At 46.6% G+C, this 14,047-nt stretch overlaps 1 pseudogene; it reads right to left on the reverse strand.

The window, feature by feature from the left end:
* Positions 1 to 333: 333 nt before the first annotated feature.
* Positions 334 to 7,212, reverse strand: LOC149356907 (uncharacterized; annotated as a pseudogene).
* Between the last annotated feature and the right edge of the window lie 6,835 nt (positions 7,213 to 14,047).

Here is a 14,047-nt window from a genome sequence, read left to right on the forward strand (position 1 = left end):
CAGTTAGATACTGCGACGTGCAGTGACTCCCTGAAAGCACGAACCGATAGTTCGAACTCAAGCGGGAAATGCGGCTCAAAAATGCTGCTTCAAAGAGCAGAGGTGAAGGGTGAGGTCACCACAAGAAAGGGAGGCGCGCAGGACCGAACAGCTAGGGCAGTCTCCGGGAGGTGGCTGCGCGCAGGGAGAGCCAAGCCAAGGGGTGCTCTCGAGAGAACGGACAAAGTATAGGCCAGGGACCCTGTAAGGTTAAAGGTCGGTCAACAGCATAGTCGTCCAAACTGCCACTGCGGCACTCTGGATGTGATAGGCACTGAACGAAGGCCAGATTGACTAGACAGGTTTGGACAAAGCGAAAGCCACAGGCCCCATTGTGGCGACACTGCAGAAGTTCTTGGAGGACGGGTGAAACTTGCAGTGGGCCACAGAGAAGCACGGGCAGCTACCACACGAAAGAACGCAGCAGAACACGCTCCATTCGAAGAAGATTCCTGAATCGAGAAAGGAATACTCGTAGGCATTTCTTTCATACTCGATCACCCCCCTATCGCATTGTTGGAGACGGGCGACCGCGGTACGAAACGAACCATTTATGCGGGGCGTCTCGAGCTTGCACGTGCCAAAGCATTTTTAAGACCTTCTCTTTCCGTCGTGCCGCGGCAGCAGAAGCTACTCTCCATCTGCGACCGCGCAGGGCGCGGCTGAAGAATAGGCAACCCGTTCGAGTCGCGACATGGGTTGTTAGCAGGAGATTCTGATAATGAAAGTCTCTGCTGTTTGCTTTTTCGTTTTTTTTCCCTTTCCTGCAGAAAAAGATTTGACAGTGTATAGTCCTCGTATGCTTTTTGTAAACTTCCGCAGCAGTGGTCTAGAGTTTGTTTTGCTGCAAATTGTTTTGCACCATTCAGTGGTGGTGCCTATGTCTGGCAGCGTCTGCTGACACGCGAACGAGCTAGCAAGATGGTTCATTGTAGATCACTAGCCTAAGCACCTAGAGTCGCTTTTGTTTAAGACATTAGGGAGATTAATGCAACCTTGGCTCCTATGTTGATCACAGCTTTGCAAGGTTATGCAAAGGTGACGGCAGGATCCTGTCGTGCAAAATGAAGGGAAACAAGCGCGTTCGTAACTGTCATGATGATTACAAATTGAACTCCGATACAAAAGAGGGCGAGAAAACGGAAACGCCGACGGCCTCAAAACACGTTTTTCTCAGTGGTCCTGTAGGAAGTTCTTAAGCTAGGAAAACAATTACTTGTTTTCTTTACATTTGCATCTCTGAAGTGCCACCATTTTGTTCCCTTTGTTGTCGAGTTTGAGCGGTTTTGTTTGGCCAATATGCGGAAGCGAGTGGCTTCCAGTACCAAGAAAACAAAAATTGGCTCAACTAGGTTCGATAGGCCAGCTTCCCAGGCATGCGCTTTCGACGCGAAGGCTGTATTGTGTATCAAAATTTACAACCTTTGTTTAACCTTATCCTATAACCTGGTAGTTCCTCGGAGGTTGGCTGTGTGCTGCCCTGCTGGAGGTATGGGCTTAGCGCAGGCTTGATCGCTAATGCTCCATTTCGAGGACCATTACAAGCTGTGCAGGGCTTCCTGGCCAACCTGTCGACCAGATGGGCTCGGACACTGACGCACAGTCGTGGTGCACTGATCAGCTGGAACCACTTTGTGGCGTCTTCTTGGCGGTGGATGGACTGTTGTGATCAGAGGCCCCGCCAGCGGAAACAGGCGAGCCAGGTAAGCGCCATCGAGCTACTGTGACCGACAGCGCTGCTGTTCGGAGAAGGCTTCCCTCCGCAGTCTGCCCACTTCATCCTCATGCGGTAAAGGCCCTGGTCACGATCACCGAGCACATCATTGGACAATTTACTGAATGATAAATTGCAACCAGTCCGTGTACTGTGCAGTGCCAACAGACGTTAAGGAGCCCCACATAGTGCAATATAATCTGCTGGCAACTACTAATGTGTGTTTCATAGCTGATCTGTTGTTTTGAGGCATCAAACCCCATACTTTAGAACTTCCAGAGCAAAAAATTGTTAACACAGCCATTACAAGTAGCAGCCGCCACGGTGGCTCAGTGGTTATGGTGCTTGGCTCCTGACCTGAAAGACGCTAGTTCGATCCCGGCCGCGGCGGTCGAATTTCGATGGAGGTGAAATTCTAGAGGGTCGTGTACTGTGCAATGTCAGTGCACGTTAAAGAACCCCAGGTGGTCAAAATTTCCAAAGCCCTTCACTATAGCATCTGTCATAGCCTGAGTTGCTTTGGGACGTTAAACCTCATGATTGGACAAACAAACATTATAAGTAGCACATTATCATGGTTTTCCACACGAGCATACATATCAACCAAGTCGTATCTTATGTGAACTTTCTTCTTGTTACAGAGCCAAACACCTGAGCCAGTCTGTTTTTGCTGCCTGTGGATTCCAGACATTACTAATTTTGTGAACACCACAGCAGTGGGCAACAGTTATGACCAAAGGTTAGTAACCTAAAGCCGTGTATGCCTCAACATCTTCTTGCATTTCACAACTTTTTGCACGGGATTTCTTGAGTGGCTGTGTGGCCGTGTGCTTGTTTGAAGGGAAGAAAACGAGCCAAACCACAGGGTTCCTTGTCTCCTTTTGTAAGCTGTTTTGAGTTCGTGAGTGCCAAGCAAACTGAGAACATCTGGTCATAACGATGCTCAGACCAAGGGTCACAATACTTCCAGAGAGCAAACTTGCATGGAGCAGGAGCAAAAGCAATCAGTACAGTACATGTGCAATCAGAGCATAACTATAAATAAGCAATATATAAATAATCATATCTACAAAAAATAAATACTGCAACAAAACTTCAAGAGAGGGCACATAAGCTATACGCAGTAATGAAAAACCAAATATTTAAATCGTATACTAATACGATCCATCATGAATATAAACACTTAGTAATTTATGCTTATTTTTTACAGGAGCAAATGAAATGAAATGAAATTTATTTCAGCAGAAACGGGGTACATATACTTGGGGATTTTTGTTTCTATATCTGCTGAGGTTCACGAGGCAAAAGGCGTCCATATGGCGCCTGACGGGGCCTCGTGACCTTCACGCACGCTGTGCGGCGAACAGTGCCAGTATTTGCTGAAGGAGACCTTGTACATTAGAGAAGTCACATGCGCAGTTTTTTTCAATTCAAAACAAAAAGAAATAAACATAAGTAATAAAAGCAAAAACAGAGCATCGACAAGAAAAAGCCAACAAGACAATCAAAACAAAAGAAAGAAATATACATAAGTAATAAAAGCAAAAACAGAGTATCGACAAGCAAAAGTTAACAGCACAAAACAGTTTCACACATTCTTTGGTGACGTCTCGGGTAACATCAGTTTGAAAACGTTATCAGGGTATAACTCGCCAACAACAACGATTGAAGGCCAGTCCTGGTTCTGAATTAACATTCGATATGCGCCAGTTCATATTGGTTGCCTATTTTGTTTTTTATTTCAGGTTTTTCTTTTGAGGTCACGATAAAATGAAAATATTATCGCGACATTTGATAACAATCTGCAACCTTTAGCAGTAGTGCTTCTTTCACTCGTTTTTTAAAAGAATAGCGTGTTTTAGAATCATTTGCGATGGAATGCAGTTCTGGAAACGTGTTTAGTAATAACGGTAGCTGATAATCTATTGACTCCTCACCGTAGGTTGTTCTAGCGCGTTGTTTCACGTATTTTTCCTCTCTTAACATATGACCACATATGTTAAGCACTGTGTTTTGACTTTGTTTCTGTGCTTCTGTTGACGAATAAGATGTACTATTGAGATGGAAAGAAACGCAAACAACGTGGTGCCTATGCGCTCTGCTGATCAAATTTATTTTCATTGCGCTTTCACGTGAGTGGTAAAAAGTTAGAGTTGTACTAGAATGTTTCACGGACAACTCTAGCATCTTCTTGCTTCTACCGAAGTTAAAACGAACAGCCCATAGGCTACGCTTAGTTCGTGTTTCTTTCCAGCGGCCCTGTACCATTGTAGCTTAATGTGGCAGATTAATTTGAGAAACTTCAGACTTCAGCCTAATGAACAGAAAGATAGCCTGCTGGTTTGGCATCCTTTCAACCAGATTCTTTCATTTGAAAAGTGGGTATAGTTCATGATTTCTTGTCTGAAGGTGGAATATAATTCCTTTACGTAATTTAGACATTCTTCAGAGGTTGCAGCAGTTGACTTGAAGAGGTGCTGAGGAACACCATTCTCCCTGAGTAGTGTGAAAAATTGGTGTTGTACACAGAGAGAGCTACCATATGCTTTAAGCCGCCGCGGTGGCTCAGCGGTTATGGTGCTCGGCTGCTGACCCGAAAGACGCGGGTTCGATCCGGGCCGCGGCGGCTGGAATTTCTTTGGAGGAGAAATTCTAGAGGCCCGTGTACTGTGCGATGTCAGTGCACGTTAAAGAACCCCAGGTGGTCGAAATTTCCGGAGCCCTCCACTACGGCGTCTCTCATAGCCTTAGTCGCTTTGGGACGTTAAACCCCATAAACCAAACCAAACCATATGCTTTAAGGAGTGTTTTCGCACATGTGCACTCTGTAGTCCTCAGATAGAGAAAGCTCTTAACAAGAGTGCCAGCAACATGGCACTCAACATTTCCATATACTATGCGAGCGGAATCTCTTGAAGACACTTGCTTGTCGCATGAATTAAAGCCTTCCTGCCTGCTGTGGCTTGTGGTTGGTGTGTTGCTTGGTGACAACAATGCGGAAACACTCTCCAAGGTGGTAACGAATGCATTTGCTGTGACTTCACTGCTTCCTTGATACAGTTTGAAAAGTTTGTCAACCCAGATATGTTTTTTTACACTGGCCATGAATTGGTACACATTAGATGTCTCATCACAGCCATGTATTTTACGATATATTACAAAAAAGGTTTGCAAAGGGTCTTGCTGCAATCAGTGAGTGAATCGATGAGGAGTGAATTAAAAGTCTTGTTTTTGATCAGTCCACAGCAGGAGCAAGGCTTAGATTGCAATCTGCCAACATTTGATGGAGCCCGGTTGCGTGTACTGAGGGCTACCAAAACACTATTAGGTAATTGTATTTATGCACGACTTAAAGACGACATGTTGTTCTGAGCCCTCAGTCATTGCGTACCGCAACTTGTCCTGCTTTTTCAGGGCTGAGGTGTCCAGATTGTCAAAAAGGTCGTCCACCTCTCCGCGAACTCTGCTGCAAATTAGGCTTCAACAGGAAGCTCCTAGACAGCGATGAGAGTGAGCAGTGCCACACACATGGATTTGCTGAACACTTCGTGTAAGCGAAGGGCATCCTGAAGGTGTGTTGTTCTTTTAGTTTCTTTGCCAATCTGCTTTTGAGATGTTCAGGTGGTGTGTTCTAATCTGGCTCATGGATAGAATGGATGAGCACTCTTCACCGGCTGACAGTGTTCGCCTCTTGATCACAGATGCCTGCTTTCACCAATGACCTTTTGTTTCAAGCTGCTGAATTAAATCTAACAACAGCTTGCTTATTGCAAGAGCTGATGATGCTTTGCAGGAACTCCTGAACTTTTCTGAGTGAGGGGGAAGGTTGCAAGTTCTTTTTGTTATTTAATTACTCCATGTTTTACTTGCATATACAGTTTAAAGTTTCTAATTATATGTTTAAATTATGTACTTGTCAAATGCCGTTAATGCATACAAAACTTTAATTGAAATGGTCCGCATCTGCAAAAAAAATACTCTACTTGTGCACATTGAACTGCAGTATACAACTAGCCTCATTCATGTTTCTGGCCACATGTCAGTCTACCTAAGTGTATATTCATAAACCAGTTGTAAAGGAATCATCATCACCACCCTGACTGTGTGCAACGCAGGGCAAAGGCCTCTCCCATGTCTCCTTTCCTTCGCCGGTTGTGGCCTCGATGCTTTGTGGACCACTACAAAAGCTACTGGACGAATCCAACATCTTGATATGCCAGACACTGCCCTAACAAGAGCTGTGTTTGCCATAGCAAGATTTCCTTTCATTCCCGTCATTCATGAAGCCAGTTACAATATCTTTTGATTGATCAATTTGCAATTTCTTTTCAAGGCAATTTCAATGAATAAAAGACAGCATGCTTTGTTTTGCAGGGCCAATCTTTTGTTATTGATTTTGTTGCATTCATGGCACCTGGAATGGTACCTGGTGTCACTGGGATGTATAAGCTTTTGGGTTTTGGGAGAAGCAATTGAGAGCAAATTGTTATGCGAAGCATATTACTAGAGGTGCACTACAGCCCTTCGCCGTGGTTACGCGCCGTGCACACCACGTGGTACAGTGACGTCACACCACGTGACATACCACGTGACACATGACGTCACGACAGAGGAAGACGGAGGTACACTACAGCCCTTCGCCGTGGTTACGCGCCGTGCACACCACGTGGCACAGCGACGTCACACCACGTGACATACCACGTGACACATGACGTCACGACAGAGGAAGATGGGGTCCACCTCGCACCGTCGCTGTGGTTGCACGCCGTGCAGACCACGTGGTACAGTGACGTCACACCACGTGACATACCACGTGACACATGGCGTCACGACAGATCGCCGTCACGCGCTGGGAGAGGGAGAACAATGCCATCGCACAGACACCGGAATGTCCTCGAGCGGCATTCCCGCGCATTTCGAACGCGCGTTCACACTCGGTGTAGGTTAAACGCTCCCTCCACCGGGCAGGCGGACGCGGCTTCCGTGGCAATCCAGGCGCCCACCCAACGCGCCTCTCGGGGTTAGTCGGCGTTCCGCTGTAGCCATTTCGTTGTCTTCCCCCACGACGAAGGCTTCTAGTGGTTGTATTAAAATGACCAAGTATTCAACCAAGGAAAGCCATGTATTACCAAGCCTAGCCATCAATATGCTTCGCATCTGACCAGGGTTAACCAAGTTAAGCCTCAGCCATTTTTCATTTGTTTTGACCATTGCTTTTTATGTTTTGGAAAAGGACAGAGCCTGATATAATTTTTTACCAATTCGGAAAGGCCTTGTAGCAAATGCAGTTCAAGCTTGTTTAGAGCCTCCTGCTGTGTCACTCACCTTGTCTCAAGCCTAACCTGGCCCAATGCTTTGCTGTGTGTGTCGCTTCGAGAGTCCATTTTCTGAGTCCGCTTTTTGGTGCAAGGGGTGTGTGCAGATGTGCATTTCCTCCCTCTGCTTTTTGGTGTTTCCATCATGTGTCACCATTGTCTGTTCCATGTTGGCCTCTCTGGCAGCACTGGGTCCAGCTTGAGCTCAAATATATAAGAAAGAAAAGAGAGAGATGTCTCTTTGTCAGCCTGGTAAAGAAACCTAGATGCCACGAAAATTACTGTTAGGGTGCAACCAGAAGGCTAATAACTGGCCACCATGAAGTGTCATGCCATTTTTTGTTTGAAGTGATGAATATACTGTTACTCATACAGAAATGTCCATCCATAGGTGAATTTTATCGTGTAGTGGTCAGAGGATTTTCCTGTCAGGGGACCACAAATTCACGACCACAGAAATTCAACGCGGTAAGAAAGCATTCCAATAAAGAACACACAGAATTTCATGAAACATTGAAAAAAGCAACAACCCTTGGAAAGTAACGGTTTCTGTATTAGTTCAGAGCTTTCTGAGGGATTCGGCTAGGCTAGATAAGCCACATTTACAAAAATGTGGCCAACTGCATTTCCTCGTTTGCCCAGTTCTGCTGCTGCACCATCGTTTACATGCACCACATCAAGTCTGGTGGCGCCATGCCCAGTGCAGGCCGTGGAGGGGCAAGCTGCAGCAACCTTCTGCTTGGGCTGCTTTTGTTATCTGCAGCTGGGAGGTGGTGCATTCAGAGCAGGTGGCAGGGAGGGGTGCCTTCCCAAAATTCAACTTGGCATGCTTCACCTTTTTCTATTCACTGTTGAACTCTGCTTGCCTTTCTCGACCTACCCCTGTCTGGCAGATTTATGCGATACATATTCTGTCCTGGTGCATTTCTCTCGTGCAACAGATCAGAAAATTGAGATGAGTTGCATTCATGTAAACACAGCTCTGATGCAACTGGAATCACCAGTGCTCTATATATGTGGTAGTATCAGCAAATTAAAAAATTGTCAGTGGTTTAGCTATGGTTCAACCTGGAGGATCGCGAAAGCAATGAGGTGAGAGAGAGAGGCGATGGAGAGCGTGCGGCAGCAGCAGCGAGCCCGACACACTAGCTATGCACCAAAAGACGCGGGTTCGATCCCGGCCGCGGCGGCTAGAATTTCTTTGGAGGAGAAATTCTAGAGGCCCGTGTACTGTGCGATGTCAGTGCACGTTAAAGATCCCCAGGTGGTTGAAATTTCCGGAGCCCTCCACTACGGCGTCTCTCATAGCCTTAGTTGCTTTGGGATGTTAAACCCCATAAACCAACCAACACTAGCTATGCACAGTTATGCCGCGCCCAGCGCAGAATAGGCACATCTTCCAGTTCGATGCCAGCACCGTCAGAGTGCGCCGAAGCCACCAAAAACGTTGGTGGCCAAGCGGCGTTGGAGTATAGAGGGTCTCGTGACATGGCAGGGCCGCGCGCGTTAAGTCGGAGTATAAGAGGGCCCTGAGCCACCCGCACAGCGACGGCGGCGCGCGCGCCAGTTGTGCGCCGTTCTTGCGCATACGCATATGGCCTTGCGTCAGCTCCGCGAAATGGCTCGATGACTCGCGTAGTGTTGCTTTCGCAACAAAACTTTGTGAACAAGGTGGCTAAAGATAAGCCTATAGCTATAAGTTTTCTTTTTACAGCAATAAACAGCTCAAGTATTTACACACCTGTGTCTGAAAAATGTGAACATCTTCACAAAAAAAAAATTTGGCAGCAGTGGCAGTTTTTTAATTGGGGAGCCGGGTTCTGATGGCTGAAAAATGCCAAAGAAAACATTTTTTGAAAATGTAATATTGGAAATCTACACCTATTTTTCTATCATTTCACCAATTTTCTTGCACTGGAATGCAATATTGAATTTAAAAAACGCCTGCACAAGTTGGCTTCATGCAGAATCAGATGCCAAATTGGTATTTCTCCAGCGATGCGCAGCGGTCGTTTGGCAGCTCCGGTCGGAGCCATCGCGGTTTCATTTGAAACAGTGATCTTTGGCCTTGAATTTCTCGCCGCAGCCAACCCTGTGTGGTGATTGGTCGCAGAGGCAAAAAGTGTAAAATAAAACCAAAATACACAATGCTATTGGTTGCCACATGTACGTGACCTCGGGATGCCAGCTGATTGGCGCAGCTGAATGGGGTCGTCTGCAAGGCCACGGCCACCGCGTCGGCGACGCGCACAGGACGCCATTTTGCTGAGCCATCTCCGAGGGCAAAGTTGTACGTTGCGATGTCCTGATCTGTCGGAAAGTTCCATACGCAACATGAATATGAAAAAAAGAGGAAGTAACTAGCGGATAACTTCAAGAGGGCATCTGTGCTGGAATTCAGCGATGACAACGGACCGAACGACCAAGCCAGCAACGCCGTGGAGAACAAAGGCACAGCGGTTCCACCAGCTTCCGAGGATCGCACCGATGGTGGCTGTGTTCGGCGTGACACTGTGATGCTGCAGCCATCAGATATCCAGCAAAACAAGGCCAAAGCCAAAAAGAGGCTGAAGGAGCTCGCGACAACTTTGGTGACGAAGCGAAAATCTGGCTTTTTCAGTGGTGGCAACGACGTGACGGACTGTGCCTTTGACGAGAAGTGCTTCTCTATCGTCACCTTGGATTCAGTAAATGAACTGCTGGAGCTTGCTGCAAAATGCAAAACCTGCAGCAGCGACATTAGTTTAACCAAGGGTGAGCGAGAATTTGGCCTTGCCCTGAAGCTCGTTTTGACATGTGCTGTTTGCGGTGAGAAATCGCCACGATGGAGCTCATCGCTCGTTAGCGGCAGTGGAAAAGAACCTGTTTATCGTAAATGTTCTGGTTTTGCGTGCTGTGCGAGTACGGGTAACCGGCAGACCACACTCAGTGACATTTTTGCGGCGATGAACATTGCACCACGGGCTGCAGAAGAGTACGTGGCAGTGCTACGTCAAAGAAAAGCTGATGCCTGCGGCAACCTGTGCTACCATGGAACTAACAGCAGAAAGTGCACAGTCAGTCAAGAATCTATACGATGGACTACACCTCGGAAACGTCGGAAACAGCACTATCCTTTGACAGGTCATGGATGACGCGCCGGCATACATCTCATATCGGCATAGGCAAGGTGATCGAACTTTTTTCTGGGTTGGTGCTTGATTTTGTTGTTTTGAGCAACTTGTGTGCTGGGTGTGAGGAAGTGCCAAATGAAGGTGACTCGTCCTACCAAGCTCGGAGGACCAGCGATTTATGCCAGAGAAATACAAAAAAGCAGGAGAGATGGAAGTGCAGTCAGGGATGATTCTGTTTGAAAGGTCACTGGCAAAATATGGCTTGTGCTAAACCACAGTTCTTTGCGACTGCGATAGCTTTACCTTCCTCGCACTGCAAGAGGCAGATGTGTATGGCTGCATAAAAATTGAGAAAGAGGACTGTGTCAGTCATGTCCAAAGTGAATGGGATCAGCTTTGCGCACCTTGCTTTTCAAGCACAGAGGAAGTGAAGAAAGCCTTGTTAGCAAGAGGAAGTTGACTGCGGACCTCATCTCCAAACTGACGTCATACTATGGCTGTGCTCTAAAATCCCATAAAAGAAATGTGGAGGCAACTCGGAAGGCAGTAATGGCCACCTACCACCACGTCACATCTAATGACAAAGCCTCGAATCATAGTTTCTGTCCAACAGGCGCAAACTTGTGGTGCCACCAGAATGCCACCACAGCAAGACGAGACCCCATGCCGCAGCATCGCTACAACCTACTGCCTCGTGTGTGCAAAGCCCTGCTCCCTGTGTATGAACGGCTGTGAGACAGGAAGCTTATCGAGCGTTGCCAAAGGGGCGAAACACAGAATAGTAATGAGAGTTTGCATGCTCTCATATGGTCCCTGGCTCCAAAATATCGTCATGCTTCACTTTTCACCATTCAGGCTGCTGTGGCTGAGGCAGTGATGCGTTTTAATGCAGGCAATTTGAGGACATCTGAAAATATTTTGAGGCAACTCTCCACGAATCCTGGCTCAAAGAGTGCCAAACGACTCGCAGAAAAGGACAAGCTGCGGCAGACTCAGTCTGCTTGCAAGTGCAGAGCAGCCAAAAATGTGCAAAAAGCTCTGAAGAAGCGCCACTGCGGTGATCAACAACAACATGATTACATTCCTGGTGCTTTTTAATCATGTGTCAATGTAAGCATGTACAGAGCACTTTCATTTTTTATAATAAATTGTGGGTGACGTGTTTTTTGCAATTTTCTCCAAATGCAACTTTCTTCTGTCAACTGGCATTCCAATTGCAATATCTCAGCACCCAGAGCAGATACATAAAATTTTTTTTGCAATAGGAAGCTGCATGTGCATTGTATGAAATGTTGGAAGCGAATTTTTAATTTTACACACAGAAATTTAATTATGTTGAACTGTTTTTGACATTTAATTTCTACCTTTCAGAACTAAAATTTGATGCAACTAAATACGTAATTTCAGTCAAATAAAAAACTACTGCCAACATTGGATTCATCTTTTGGGCTATCTAAACATGTGTTAAAATGAAATTTCTATTCATAAAGTTTTTCGTAATAAGGCTAAAGACAATGGTAATTAAATCCTGACTATCTCAAAAACTAATTGGTCTATGCAAAAACTAAATGCATATTTGAAATCAGTGCGAAAAGCTGTACAAGTGTGTTTACTATAGTAAAATTAGGTAAAAAATCTCTGCCTCTCCCATAACCGAGAGTAGAGTAAGCATGAAATGTTTACGGCCGCCGCAGTGGCTCAGTGGCTATGGTGCTCGGCTGCTGGCCCGAAAGACGCGGGTTCGATCCTGGCCGCGGCGGCTGAATTTCTTTGGAGGAGAAATTCGAGGCCCGTGTACTGTGCGATGTCAGTGCACGTTAAAGAGCCCCAGGTGGTTGAAATTTCCGGAGCCCTCCACTACGGCGTCTCTCATAGCCTTAGTCGCTTTGGGACGTTAAACCCCATAAACCAACCATGAAATGTTTACGGGTATAACACATTGGTTGTAGATGGTACTAGTCAAAATCTTGAAATGGGTCTAGTGTTCAACACACAACACCATACCACACTCTTCTTGTTGCGTCGAAACAATCGCCTGCAATAGTGCGGGCTTAGGTAGGCAGCCGCGAACCGTCGCGGCCTTGTAGCTTTCAGGATCGGCCGCATAATCATGGCATAGTCGGCAGGGGTAAGCAGTCTTCTGCTGTGGCGTATCACTCGCAAAGCGATCGCTTTCCGCAAGACGCTTCCTATTTCTCCTTTCATCAGGCTCCATTGCTCAGCTTAAGCAGCTGTGATGGTGGCGGCAATGAAATGCAGGACGATGCAGAAGCGTACGCAGACACGACGAGACGCAGGCCTGACAAAAATGTATCTGCAGCACGTTCGAATACTCGGCGACCGCGTATACATCTGCTGCCAAAGGGGGAACCTTCATGAGCTTGAGGCACAGCGGCCGGTCTTTTACATGCGTGAGTGTGGGACCGCAGCGCCATCCTTGGGGACGGCACGGAAGCGCAGCCATCTCTCTTAGAGATTCTCACTAAGTCTCGTACGGTGCGCGGATGCTTTCGTTTCAGTGCCGGGATGAGTGGAATTCAGTGCCCGGATGTTGGCTCTCGGTCTCGGCGTGACGTCACCACACTGGCGACGACGTTAGCTAAAAGCATTTCATGCTTAAAAGAAAAAAGTTTGTTTCAGAACCAGGCTCCCTCCTTAACTGCCACTGCCACCACCCACTGACTCTCCAGGGGACCCCCATGGCCTGAGGAGCTTGCAATATTCTTAAAATAGTCTTGTCGAGTGCAGTTCTTTTTTGCATGAGTTTCCTCTGACCATTGTGCCCAACTGGTAGCTTAATGGCATATTTTGAGAAGCACACAGCGAGCCAGTAACTAAACTTCCATGAGGCATGATGCTCACGCGAGGGTTGCTCACAGTGGTGCGATTTGAAGACGCAGTCTACCTTCCAGAGCTGTGCACCAAGGAAAACCTAGTACCAGTCCGGGGTACCCTTTTGGAGAACAGGATGGATACTGGAGCCACAAGAGTGTTGAAGCGATAGCCTAGTAGTCAGGGTATCTGCCTCGCATTCGGGACTTACTGGCTTCGAGTGCTGGTGCCTCCATGTACCCACCGATTTTCTAATGCTTACTAGGTTGCGTTGTCGTGGTGCTTGTCTCTTCTAACGTGAAATGCTTGGGAAAAGTGTCTTGGGCCAAACCATACCAGGTGGCAAAATTTTATAATTTTATCTCTCTCCATGTAATGGAGGCACGAGCATGACTACTTTGGGCCTAATTAGTTCTCAAAGGTGAGAAGAGTCTTTTGATGGGGTGGTTGTTATTCCGAAGTGTGGGTTCAAACACTGCACACAGACAAGGAAGGACAGTGAGCAAGACTGCACTGTGTTCATGTTCCGCACTGTCCGTCCTCGTCTGTGTGCGCTGTTTGAACCCGAACTTTTCTTAAAGATATTCTGGAATTACCACTACTCATGTTCTTTCCGCATATCTGTTGGTACTAAAGACAAGAAGATTGAATGCACTGTGGAAGCAGGTATATGTTTTTCATCTCTTTATATTTATATCACAGGGCAAGTTCACTCTGCATTTAAACATACTCTTTTTTTGGTGGACGGCTCTTTCCATGCTTCTGATTTCTTGGCTGCATTGTTATGTGCTTATACAATAGAGCCTTAAAGCCACTGCACATCAAACTTCAATCAACTTTATATGTATTGGGAAAAGTGCAGAAAAAGCAAGGACTAGTAGTTGCTTCTGAATGGCTGCACAAAAAAAGCGTCGCCAGATGTCGTAACGCTTAAGCAGGACCTGCAGTGCCTGCGGCGAATTTGCATTGTCTGCAAGTGGTGATGGCACCACTGCAAGAGGGCATGGACTCTGCATGGCTTTGTATACAGAGAG

This window comes from Amblyomma mixtum, chromosome 3 (genome assembly GCF_055824585.1).
Source record: "Amblyomma mixtum isolate Tamu chromosome 3, ASM5582458v1, whole genome shotgun sequence".
NCBI classification, from domain to species: domain Eukaryota; kingdom Metazoa; phylum Arthropoda; class Arachnida; order Ixodida; family Ixodidae; genus Amblyomma; species Amblyomma mixtum.